This window comes from Aythya ferina (genome assembly GCF_964211825.1).
Source record: "Aythya ferina genome assembly, chromosome: 2".
NCBI lineage: Eukaryota > Metazoa > Chordata > Aves > Anseriformes > Anatidae > Aythya > Aythya ferina.
In genome coordinates this window covers 70,158,031-70,171,800 of record NC_140297.1, presented here as the reverse complement: position 1 = coordinate 70,171,800, position 13,770 = coordinate 70,158,031, and the positions used below count along the sequence as shown (strand labels likewise).

General features: G+C 36.0%; 1 long non-coding RNA gene across 2 annotated transcripts in view; it reads left to right on the top strand.

The window, feature by feature from the left end:
• The first annotated feature begins 71 nt into the window (after positions 1–71).
• The window catches only part of LOC311431113, a 127,114-nt gene continuing 113,415 nt past the window's right edge, over positions 72–13,770 (top strand). For both annotated transcript variants that reach the window (XR_014689253.1, XR_014689254.1), the window contains exons 1-5: positions 72–341; positions 1,065–1,136; positions 11,147–11,304; positions 12,486–12,586; positions 13,622–13,728. This is a non-coding gene — a long non-coding RNA (uncharacterized lncRNA). The remainder of the gene's footprint in view (positions 342–1,064; positions 1,137–11,146; positions 11,305–12,485; positions 12,587–13,621; positions 13,729–13,770) is intronic.

The window sequence follows — 13,770 nt, the reverse complement described above, 5'->3', positions numbered from 1 at the left end:
ATCGATGCGCGCTCGGCTCTCCGCTCGTCCTCCTGGGGCGGTGGCCGGCGACTCCCGCCTGGCCCCTCAGGGGCTGGGGGTGGAAGGGGGGCACAGCGCGGGTGTGCTGGCCGGGCGCTGCTCGGCTGCTCAACGAAAGTCATTAAGTCACCGATGAAACTGCCCCCCTAAAAGCCGCCAAAATGCATTTTGCTCCGCAGGGGGGGACCTTCTCGTCGTCCTCCCCTGGGAGACCGCAGGAGGAAAATAATAAAAATGTGTAATAGTGACACATGGAAAGGCAAATCAGGGCAGTAACTGCAAAGCACACGGATAATGTAACGTAGGGAACGTGACATCAGGTAAAAAGCTTGTGAGAAAGGTAGCTGAAGGCGATTTTGTGCAAATACATAAACTATATAACTTCAGAACACATAAAGTCTAGTGATGAATCATCCTGGACTATAAAATGGAAATGCTGCACTCCTAGAAGCAATGTGCAAAATATTTAACATTGTACATAAATATTTATCTATTGTCGTGTAGCATTTGGGAAACTCAAGGCTTTATGTCTGTAATGTTTTAAAAGTTTTCCTTCAATTTTATTTATTTATTTATTTATTGAAGCTAGCATAGTAAATCAGTATGTATGACGGATAATAGTGACAAATACATCAGCCTTTGAATTTTTTAGCACATTTATTAGTTCACAGACATGAAATAGAAAGTGTAGGCTTCAAATTGACTCTATATCACAACCCTCCATCTCCCCCCCCCCCAATCTTCCCAAACCTTTCAGCAAAATAGTTGTTTTTGAAGAAATGAATCAGTGATTTTCTTAAGGAAAATAAGCCATCATCTTCAGAGGTTCCAGTGCTTCTTGGTTTGTGCTTCCTTTACGTGGACTGAGGGATTTCACATTTGCCAGACAGTGGTGCTTTCTGTGTTTGCACATGGTCAGGTGGGATTTTCTAGTTTAAGTAGATTCTAGATTAAGTAGATAAACAGATTCTCTAGACCTGTCATCTGTAATGACCTTTACTATTACAAGTGAAGTGATTACTTCTCTACGTTTTTTCTTCCAGCTACTACTAGATGGGAAATAGGTACCAAAAGGGAAATCAGTATCAGCAAAGCTCTCTTCGTGAAGATTGAAGGCAAGTTAAAACACATAGCAGGCAAGATTTGAACTTTGCACAGAAAGTAGTAGAATGCCCAAATGACTCGGTGGAAGCAGGCAGGTAGGAGGAAAAATCAAATCGTGCCAGTAAGTGGGGTTGGCTAAGTAACCTGTAACTGGAATGAGGAACATGAAGCTTTTGAGTAGGAAGAGTTGAAGAAATGTACTCTGGCAAATGTGACTCTGATGTAGAGTCATAGAATCATTAAGTTGGAAAAGACCTCCAAGATCATCTGGTCCAACCATCCCCCTATATTCCCTCATGTTTGAGACTTTGCAGTCTTGTTGCTGTCTCACTATAACTTTTTCTTTTTTTTTTTTTTTTTTTTTTTAATTCAGAAATGTGTAAATTAGATGGCTTGATTTTGTCTCAGAAGGTCTCCTGCCTCTTTGTAAAGAACGTACATTTTTTTCATTTATTTTTTTACATTTTTCTATTTCTGTTACCCATATTCCATCATTCAAACTGGGGGAAGTACAGAGTAGGGTATGTGCTGGTGAATGTTCTCTTTAAATAAAGCAGAAGAATGAACTATGAGAAGGATGTTTATTATTGATCTCACAGATGTTTTTGCAGTCTGCAATATGAGCACGTATGGATTACTGGTAAAGCTGGAAAGCAAATTACATTTTCTTTTATCGCTTTTAAAAATGAAGTTAAGGCTTATGAAAGGTGCTGGATTCAGACTCTGGAGACTTGACTTCTCTGTTTATCCAGGAAATAGATATTGTACATCACAAGCTGAGGCAGTGGAAGTATTAAAGATCTCAAAGTTGTCATGCTGCCTGTTTGAACTTCTCAGTCTTGACCAACTCAAGGTACCAAATGGGAAGTTTACTCTTGCGCAAACATAATCCTGTGTCTTTCAGGTGGAATATATAAGTGAAGATACACAATGTAGTTCTATTATCAAGAACTTTTGTTCACTACAATCTAACTTATAAATGCTAACTTTTTGATATTAGTTTACATTGTCAACCTAGCCTAGATTGTTATCTGGCTTCTTCAATATGACTATTTCTAACTTCTCAAATGTAAGATGGTACCCCTTTATCTATACCATATACAGTAGGTTGGGAATTAACCAGGACAAAGGTGTTTTTTGTTTCTTGTTTGCAGGAGAAAAAATAAATATGGAATATTTTAACAAGTGCACATATTACTTTTTGTTGGTGAATTAGGGGCAGTAATGTCTTTGTGCATATTTGTATGCTTGTAGCATGTTTTCTTATTATGAATTCAAAGGAGTAAAAAAGTCTTTCCTATCTGTGTAAAAAATACCCACTGATACTTCTGTTTCTCCATGAAACATGTAAGTATGTGTTAGTGACACAAATGACACAATGTTAGTGACACAGTGTTAGTGACACAAATATCAACAGATTATCATCTGGCTGACAGACAAAATTAATGAAGCAAAACAATGTGGGTTTTGTTACATTTCAGCATAAAAAGCAAACTCATACCACTTTCAAAGGCTTGAACCCTCCTCTCAGAGCTAAATTTTTTTAGCTTTGTTTAGATGATTTTAAATTTTACTGTGTTGACTAAAACATGGCATATGCAAATGAGGATGCAGTATGTTAGAAGTTACACGGCTAAAAACAGTGTAATTTAATGTTTTATTGTCATTACCAAAAATAATGGAGAATTACTGAAAAAACATCATATTTTTGTGTGAATTGTCGTTTAGGGTTGTACTCAAGACAACTACAAGAGGAAGTATTTTGGTTAAATGAAAGTGCATTTGACATCCACTGAATCTGTGAGAGTTAGGTGAACCTAAAAAATTGATTCACAAAAAGAAGTGAGGATGTTTATTTCTGTAGCATCAGGAAGGGAGGGAAAAGCAATAGTTCCCTTCTCCCATTGATGGCTATAATGCTATTACTGGCTATTACTGTTAACTTAGTACTGTATGTTTCACAGTGGGATTTTTCTGCCAGCTTTGTACTTTTTTTTCTTTTTTTTTAAACTGCTGTTATTCTTGTAGTGAGCTGCTGGGGAATGAGAACAAAATAAATAAAGGCACATGTAGAAGAGAGACTCAACTGACTTTTTGTTAGTAGTATTTGTTAAATTAGGAGTAAGTGCCTATTGATGCCAGGGATGGCAAGTTAGGTATCACAACAGTAATATAATTAAACAAGGACATTTTACCTTAAAATGTATGTTACTTAGGTTTCTCTATTACATGTTTTCTGAATCCTTTCCTATTGCTTTCTGTACTTCAACTCCAGCTGAAATGATTTTTCCTAGCCTAATTTTTAAGAGCTTTTCTAATTCCTGCCATGTAGCACTGCATTTTACTGCCTCAGAAACTGAATTGCAGTTCTAATAGTAACAAAAAGCTCTATGATTATAGAATACCCTGTTTGAAATGTGTGATACATCACTTCGTATTCAAGGAAAAGCTATTGTATCTGAAATTATAAAGTTAAATTAAGGTTCTGCCTCTCATTACAAAGTACTGTAATACTGATTTTTAAATTTTTAAATTGCACTTAAAACATGTAACATATGACCAGACAGTTAATCTATCAAGCGTTGGTAATGCTCCAGATACAAATTTATTATTTCTGTCTTGTCACTGGTGCGTATACATACTAGTACTTGGAAATGCAAACAGCAAGAAATCTTTTATAGAGAGCATATGTGCACATGTGTAATCGATCACTGGTTTGGAATTAACATCATAGGGAATTTTGCACTTGTAACTCATTGATATGAGAAAAATTGTGCTTCAGCTGGAACACATTGAAATTAATTTGTGCTTTTTGTTCTGAGGTGGTTAGTAACATACCCGGTCAGCTTAGGTCACAAACAGCCTTCTTTAGAAAAACTTTTTTTTAAATTCATAAGCAGCTGTGAACAGGTGTTGTGACCCCAAATTGATTGTGTTACACTGGTGGCACTCCAGTGTGCTAATAAACGCTGCCTTACTTGTGCCTGCAGGTCTTTTGTTACTCTGGAGACAATGGTGGAGTAAGTACTACTGAGGCAGGTTGATTGATAGAATGTTCTCTATATAAAAATTTCTCACTGTCCTATTGCATGTTTTTTTTTTTTTTTTTTTTTTTTTTTTTGAAATAGTTCAGGGCCTTCTGCACTGTAAATAATAGGGCGTGTCATGGCTGTGGAAAGTTTGAATTCAGGCCCTGCTCCTGTGAGTGATGATGGATGTTTTTCTTGAAGCGCAAGACTTGGGAAGTTGCTGACTCAGGATGTGGCTTTTTATACATCCCGAAGATATGTGATGCATACTGTGAAGAAATGTCAGGGGGTACCTATCTGGGTTTGTGAGCCAACCTAAGAAAAAGTATTGGATCAGGTCAAACGTCACTCACTCTGATGGGGTCTAGAGAGCGGTGTAGAAACTGTGGATACATTAAGCAGTCCTCCTCCTGCTATAGCCTCCTCGTTTGTGCTAGTAGCTTGTGTGGATATTGTGTCTAGATTGTTTAATGGCCACTAGTAGGCATCTCCTCCCTCACTTTGTCTATCTTGCTTTGAAGTCATATAAATTCTTGGTCTCTATAATGTCCAAGAAAAGAAGCTGCCACAGGGAACTTAAACAGATTCTTAACTTGCATATGTCTGGGACTGAAGGGTATGTTAAAGATTATGGGATGGGTGAGAAGAGAGAATACAGTATTTTGAGGTGTATGAACTTGGAAGATAAATGTTTGACAAGCAAGGTATGTTCCACAAAGATATAATATGACTAAACAATGAGAGTAAACAATGTTGTTGTGTTGGTGTCGAGTGGTACTGGAAAGGAAAGAAACCTTTGTTATTCTGAAGTTCATTCATCACTACATTTTAATTAACCTTAAAAGAGTACTGAAGCAATTTTTACATTTTAGTGGTTCTTTCTGCTGAATTAGTTAATAATATTAGGTAATAGCTTGTGTTAAAAGCAATATACTGTATTTATTACTAAAGACTTGGTTGGTGTGATAAATAATGAAGTTTATATATCTTACCAAATTTTCTGAAGGCCAAAAAGATTGTGAAAAACTCCATTCCTTAAAGCAATCTGAGGAAACTGACATGTTACACGTGGAAAGGCTTTTTAAATGTATTGTCATATCACTTGTTTTGTACTCATGGGTGTTTTTGTAGTACTTTTATAGTGCCTTATAAGTATCTTGGAAACATGAATTAATTGTTAAAACAACACTTATGTGAAGTAAATGTTTTGTTACTGCTGCTTTATGAGCACTAGGGCTAGTATGAAACATGATGCAGTGGTATTTCCAGGTCTATATTGCTTTAAGTGGCTGAAGTGAGAAGCGAATGCAGTTCTCCTTGTTTCAGTTCTTATTCTTGATTTTCAGTGGTTAAAATCTTGGGGTCTGTGTACCAAAATACTTTTACAAAAAGTTTCACATTGCAGTTAGGCTGTCCTAATCTCAGTTATCTGAATGTATCCATATAGCACTAGGGCAGAGTCACCACTAAACATGTCTGTAATTAAGCTTAATTTTCCCTACTTAAATCAGCACAAAGCTTTGTCTTTTGTGCATGAAAATATATTTTGGAAACTTCAGAGGATTTCTTGGAATAGCCAGAGAATTCATCATCTAAGATTCTCTACCTTTCAGTGAAAGGATTCTCCTTCAAACCGACATGTGCCAGCTTTGCCTTCTTCTTGTCATGCTGCTGAGAATGATAGTTTGATTTCTGCCAGAAACAGGTGATCAAAGGTGTTGAAGCCACAGGCTTCTGTAACTGCCAGTTTCGCCCTCTGGTATCTTTGCTTTAAAGTTCCATACTGATTTGGTTTGTAGCATTTGGTGTAATTGGTACTGTTTTCTGTTATAGGAAATTTCTCATCTTTGTTTTCCCACAGTGTGGACCTTATGACTTGTGAGTGATGTATTGAGAATACCCATTCTTTTTATACAACCTCAGCATCATTTGCTGGGCCACAGGAAAAATTTGGCTAGCCTGTTGATTACTAAATAAGTATCTGGACCAGTGGTGCTGGGTCTGCAAGAGCTTTGGTTCTAAGTATTTGTAGAACTCTAGAGACGTTAATATTCAAGGTCTTACTTGCTCTTTTATACTAAAATGATATGAAGACAACGCAAATGACTAAAACGCCTTTAGAAATGTGAGTTATTTAAGTTTCAGAGCTGTACAGAAGAGGAATAGGGGCAACAAAAGCACAGCTGATATCTTTTTAATGTTTTATTCTTTAAAGAAAAGTATCATTATTTTCTTTGGGAAAGTTGTGCTTGTAGTTAATCTCCAAAATGCTGTATTGGCTTTTTTGTGTTTGTGTGATTTCAATGCTATGATGTACAGAGACAGCGAGCAGAGTTACTTGATGCATTTCAGCGTTCCATTGCCAGCACATGTTTACTGGCATGGCCTACTTTCCACTACAGTGAGCAGGACCTCGTGTTTCTTGTGCTAATGGTCTGGTCAAGCCAGTTGGCAATACTCGTGTGAGGCAGCAGGGTGCTGCGTGCTTTCAGATATGCACGTGGGCACTGTGCAGCTACTGATTACTAGGGACTCCAAGAATCATCTCTTTCCCATCTAATAGCAAACTGCTGCATGTGTTTTCTGACTTGGTAAAGCCCCATGCATTGGAATAAATCATCAGCAATATTATCAGAGACTGCTGCCTTAAGAAATTTGTAAGTGACTGGAGTGACAGATTTTGATATTTAAAACAAACAAGCAAACAAACACTCCACCCATGTTTCAGAAATTTAATTGTAGCACTATTAAATGTAAAAGATGTTTATTAGGCAAATATGTAGAAGTATGAAGAATCTGTGTCAGAAATGGCCTCTAAGCATTTTATTTCCATAATTGTCCTTTTATAGCAATATATTTTCCAGAACACTCAGATTTTTTCTGAACTTGTAATGTACTTTCCTGATATTTCTGAATATTCCAATAAGTGGCACATTTTCACTGCAACAGAGAAACAAGCATTGTGATTGTGCACAGTTGCATAATAAGTCTCTTCTTTCACCATTGTTAAAAAAGTCTCCTAAGCATTTTTAGATACTCTTTATTATTATTATTATTATTATTATTATTATTATTATTACTATAGTGTCTAGATTCTTCGAGCATGATAGGGCTTGAGTTGTGCCTGAATCTGCACAAACTTACAGTAAATTAATGTACTTGGCCAGGGGAGTTTAAAATATGGGAGAACTTTGGTAAATGTGGAATTAAATGCTATTTCAAATAATTTGATATAATACAACTTCTGCGGAGTCACTTTTGATATGGGCATCTTTTACTGTCCTTGGAGAGAGTGCAGGCTTATTGGATACAATTTTCCAGAATGCAGCAACTTTGAACTGCTAATAGGCATAGCAGATAGTGAGGGCTTATACACCATGAGGTGGAGCATTAATCTCACCACTTATGAATGCAGACATCTGATGAGGCTTTCCAGAAAGTGTGGAAGTTTTGGTCTCCATTGTTTCTCTTAACAGAATGGTCCTTTCTGTTGAGTGTTTTTACTGACTCTTCAGGTTTTTTGTTAGGCATTTGTAGCTTTCAGTGTTTGCGTTTTTCACTTGAGCTCTTGAGTTACTTTTTCTATTTCAACAGTTTCACTTCACAGAATCACAGAATCACAGAATTTCTAGGTTGGAAGAGACCTCAAGATCATCGAGTCCAACCTCTGACCTAACGCTAGCAGTCCCCACTAAACCATATCCCTAAGCTCTACATCTAAACGTCTTCACTTTGTGTTTTCACTTTTCAGCTCAGTAAACCTGAACTGAGATCACATAATGTGCCCCTCAGAACATGGCTTTGACTCACAGATATCTGAGGTCCTGGGCTGTGGATTACAGTGGGAATTTTATTGCTACCCAGATACATGGTTAGATCCTTCGATGTGCTAACGTTACAGCCCTTAGCTTGGGAATATGCAATTTAAAAACCAGCCAAACAGAAATCAACCTTTTCACATGTTTTGTTAAATAAATAGAAGGATAAAATGTGTACGTATACCCTTGGGGAAAAGGCATTGTGTTTTTGAAGATTGAGCTTCATCAGCATTATTCGTGTTATGTTGATTTCATTTTATTAGGAGTAAGTGTATTGGTAATTTTTCTTTCTTTTCTCCTGAAGCATTGTCTGTTGTCTGTTTGAAATATGGTAAACTATGATGTATCAAGAGTCTAATATGCTTGAACTGAAAAATATTTTGTGGCATAATTAATGCAACTGACCAAGATAAATTGATATCTAGAAAGTTATCATCAGTGTCCCAAAAGTTGTCCTATGTGGTGTCATTGTCTTAAATGGAAATCCCTATGGATGCATTCATATAAGTACACAGAGATGATGCCTGACTTTGAGCTCAACTCAATTCATAAACATTCATCTTTTTTTGGATGATAACAGGATGATAACAGTATAGAAACTCTTAAATTCCAGAAGACAGCAATAACTTGGAAAATCACAGATGAGTCAAAATATTGACTCATTAATATTATTTGTATAATATTAATATTATTTGTATTAAGTTTATTATAATAAACTTAATATTATTTGTATTAAGTTTTGAATGTTTGATTTTATAATTTCGTTTTCCTCTTATTATTATTATTATTATTATTATTTAGCAATTGATAGGCAACTCCTGGAGGCATTAAGTAATTAAGAAAGCATTTCTACATTCCGTTGAGTGCTTATTGAGTCATCATAGTTACTTCATTTTTTATTTAGTTTTTATTAACAACTCATGCAATAAATAGAAAGAAAGAGTTTACCAATTTTGCATCAGATTGCTAATTCCACAGTCTGTGAGTACCCATTACACCATGAAGTGAAGAATGAAATTCTTCTCAACCTCCTACAAAAATGAATACATTATTTTAAAAAAAAAAAAATCATCACAATTTTTGCTTCTTAATTTTTCACTGGAAATAGTAATTGCAATAAAATACTATATTGTCTCCAAATATGCTGAAATGTCAGACTATTTACTATCATAATATCATCATAGACAGGTATTAAAAAACAAAAAACAGCAACAACAAAACACAACTAGTTTTGCTTTACTGAGTAAACAACCAAGAACAGTTTGATTATGAATATGTAAGCATCATTTATATGTGGGGTGACTGACTTTTTCCTATATGTGAAATCTATACAGATTAAGAGTCTGATGTAAATGTCAATATGAATCCAGGTATGACAGCTCTATTTGTTACTAAACATGATGTACAGTGTAGTGCCTGTTTCTGTAACCAAGTGTGCCTGAAAATTAAGTGTCACGTATTCATTTAAAGAAACAGCCTACAGTCTGCTAAAGACATCATATAAAGAAAAATATCCTTTTCTGGAAGGGAATTTGTCACTCGGCTATTTTAATGTGAATTGTTTCTTCTTTGCAGCATGTCTACTATGTCTTTGGTAGCCAACCTGATTACCCCATATCATAAAAATTTAGTACCTTTCTACTGCAGTAGTTACTGGGTTATTGTTCATTTTGAAGGTATAATCAAGTCCATAAATTGCTAACTCTGCTGCTGAATTTAGGCCAATAATCTAAAGTCTTTTTTTCCCCATGGTTCATCTTGCAAGCTTTTTTTCCTTTGCTAAGCATTTTAAATTGGTATTTACAAATAAGTAAAGTAGCATTATAAGATGCTTATTGTTCTCAGTTTTTTACAGTTTTATTCCAGTTACTTGGTTATGTTGAAGGGTTTAAAGTGTTTTTTTGTTTTGGTTTGTTTTGTTTTTTTTCTCTTTCCTGAACCTACACAGCATTATTATTTTGGGTAATCCAGCCAATTTTGCTAAGGCCTTCAGCATGTTCTTTATATACCCAAATCACATTGCAACATCGCTAGGTTGCAGTGTAGTTGGGCTCCATTAATTATATTTTTTAGTGATACCTGGAGCAGTAGCTATATTAATGGTGTGTGAGAAAGATGAAAATTACTTGGGGCACAAAAACTGGTGGCAGAAAATCCTTCCCCATCAAAGAACCAGCAGGATTCACTATAAAGAATTAAAGGTAGCATTGAACAATTTTTGTTTAGTTAGAAACTAGTGGCATTTAGTTCCCATGTACCTAGTGCATTTAGTCGTGAAGATAATCAATTGCTTTTTTCCCCTAATGTTTTACTACAGGAGAGAAAAAGAAATTAAAGGGAAAATAAATTTTGTAGATTCACTGAGGTTAGTAACTGCTCTTTTTATGTTTGGGGGCAAATACCCTGACTGGGAAGCATGGTTAGTACTATCCTGTCTGTGTGAGCATTAATCATAATCTGCCATTCTGAAAACATCCTATACAATAATTGTATATAGGTGCAAGAGCACACAGTTATATGAAAATATTAATTTCATGGTCCTTTGCTTGCAAGATATTATGCTTCAACTATCTTTATGGGAAGCAGCTAAAACTCTGCAAGTTTTGAACCTCCCTGCTAGTTTACTCACCCATGTTTTTTCCAGGGCTCACTAATGAATACCATTGCCTTTTTTTCAGAGATATCTGGTCATATATTTGGGAGTCTCCCAAAACCAACAGATACTTTGAAGCAAGTTTGAAACAAGTTCTCTGTAACTTTCCAGAAGATTGTTCAGTCTCTTGATGTTCAATCCTTTACATGCCAGAGTGCCCATGTAGATGTTTAAATTCCATGACTACAAAACTGAACTGAGTTCAGTTTAAACTGAACTGAACTGAGTTCAGTTCAGCTTAAAGTGGTTGTGTGTGGTGGTAGGCATGACCTTAATGAGCAATGAATAATGATGTTACATGTCTTGGAAAATGTTATAATTTGATTATTTATTACTGAGGAATGAAAACATTTGTTTGCTTGTTTCCGTAAAGTCATCTGCATAGAAATGTAGTCTTTTAGTCCAGCCATTTGTCTATAATATTTTGAACTAGTGTAGTATTTGATAATTTCTGATCATATAAACTCTTTGCAAGTAGTCTGACAACACTATGTTGCTTTTACTCTAACTCTTCTTTACAGGTGAGAAAACTGAGAAAGGGAGTGAAATATTTATAATACAACAGGGAGCAGTACTTGTACACTTCAAGCTCATTAACTCCTTTCACAGTCCTATGATCATTGTCCTTGAATGTTTCAGCTTTAAGGAGAGCTTGATGTAGAGTTTTGCAATCTAAAAGGTATGCTGCCTTTCTTTTTTAAACAAATAAACAAAACAAACAAACAAAAAAACAGGTACATTTTGTCTCTTTTCTCAAAATTTTGCTGGCTAGCTGCATTTGTCACTTTTTATTTGCTCATGTGTATGTTTCTGTTCTGGAAGTTCTTTTAGAAATCTTTAGGTAGGTAAGATGTTACTGTAAAAGTTTAAATAACGTGATTTTAGTTGGATGAAATTCAAGAGTTAATTATGGTTGGGAAAGTTGCTGTGGTCATGAATGTAACATCAACAGTGCGATGAGTTAAGTAAAGTTTCCTGATAATTGTGGATTGAAGTGCCTATTTCATAAATGGAAGATAAAGCCTCTGGTTTAAGTCGTAAGTTTTATGGAACAACAAATGCAACCAAACCACTAAACAAGCTTTTCACATAGATGCCAATTTTTGTAATGTTGAGGAGCAAAGTGTCTGTTTTCCACCAAACCAAAAAGAATCAGGAAAATTGATCTTTGATCTTGCTCCTTTTGTGGGCATGTGTTCAAACGTCATTAGGCTCAGCAAATACTGCTGAATTTAATATTCTTTGACAAAGCTATTTTTCATTTCAAGCAATTGGATTATCAGTGTGAGGTTACTAAAAATGATGAGGTGTTTTTACCTGATACTGAATTGGAAGTCCGGGAGTAGGACAAATGGTTTCTCTATCCCTGCTGCATACAGTGTAAACTGCATACAGGCAATCTGTGCCTGGACTTCTGCTAGATTTAGCTTGCTGTACTCGATCCTTTCTTGGCACTCACGGATGCTCTGCAGACCTGCAGAGAGACTTTTTCATTCAGCTGTTTTGTTGCAGATCTTATTTATTTATTTATTTATTTATTTATTTATTTATTTATTTATTTTCCCCCCTCTAAGGGAAAAGTGCTTTTTTATCTGCAGAATGCTGCATGGTCTGATGCCATATTTTTTTTTGGGAGCAGTAGATTTGGGTCTACTGTTCTTTGTTCTTCAGTTGGGAAATGACTGACCTGATTTCTCCTAGCTAACAAGAATGTACTACATGACTTTCATAGGCTCTTGGTTGGCTAGCATGTTACTAAAGATGTTTGGGTCAAAGCAACTGTGTTAGACTTGGTATGACACAAGACATAAGTATAAAGGTAACGTGGTGTAAGTCTTCTGTCCCTTTTTACTTCCACAGAGAACTGTCCACATTCTATCACAAGGATGGAAAAAGAGAACATTTGTAGAAATTAATGCAGTGTGGTTAGCCAACGTCACGACCCTAAGAACTTAAAAAGTGTGAGTAAATGTATTCCAATTACCGACTAATGCAGGTAATGGGTTTATGGTAGTAAGAAGGCTGGATCTGTTCACTGACAGCCTGCAGACATTAGGGGCCCCTCATGACCAGCCTGCAATGTAGGCATTATGGAGTGATTTTTACTTTACTGCCTTTTCCATCAGATCATCCCCTTTCTTTCACACACAAGGTTAATTCACTTCTTGATCACATTATTTCCTCGCTGCTCTTTGACAATATAAAAATTCTGAGTGGACAGCTCAATCCCTCTTCCATCTCAGATTTGATTGTTATGGTATTGCCTGGCGTCCCTCAGAGGCCTCCAGCAGCCTTTGCTGCACTTTATGACACTTAAATGGCTGGGCTACAATTTCTCCATCTATTCACGAAATGCTGTTAATAACTCATTTCCAAAGAGGCCCTTCTTTATGTCTTGGCATTAAAGGATTTTTTATTAGGTGCCAGGATAGGTGACACACAGCCCCAGTAACCAAAGAGTTAATTAATCTGTTGAAATTTATTGCCTTTTATACTGCACTCAGTGTGACAGTCCCTAAGAGAAACAGATACTATATTTACAACCGAGCTGAAATATTCAGTAATATAGTCTGCATACAGACCCACTCCATCAGTGTATGCCTTTTGCTGGAGTACCCATTAATCAACTAAGATGGATTTGTGTAATCTGTCTTCTTTCTTATTCTGAGATTCCAATAAATATTGAAATAATAATTTATTGATTACCCTGCAATATAAATGTGTAGTAAAGGCACCCGAGATATTTGCATAGTAATGCATTTCAAAGCTCTTGGCATTCTGTAGGTATGAGGAAGAGAGAGATTGTAACTGTGGGTAAGAATGATGGAATCCCTTCAGTAAGCAAAACACCAAGTTTTTAATGTTAGCAGAAAGTGGTGGTCCTCTAAGGTTGTTTTGAGATCAGTGAATTATAAACAACCTTACGATGTGTTAACGGCCTCTCATTTGAGTAACAATAAATACATGGGTGTTTGACTGTTTTGTTTTACAAACAGAAACGTTTCAGTTCCTTTCAAGTGAGGTCTTTATCAGAAGATATGGGCTTCATTACTTCCAGAAATAAGTGTGGGCTGCCCACTACATTGAAGTCCTGCTGTGAAAGGTATGTATTCCTACAGTGACCCAGTAAAGCAGATTACTTGAT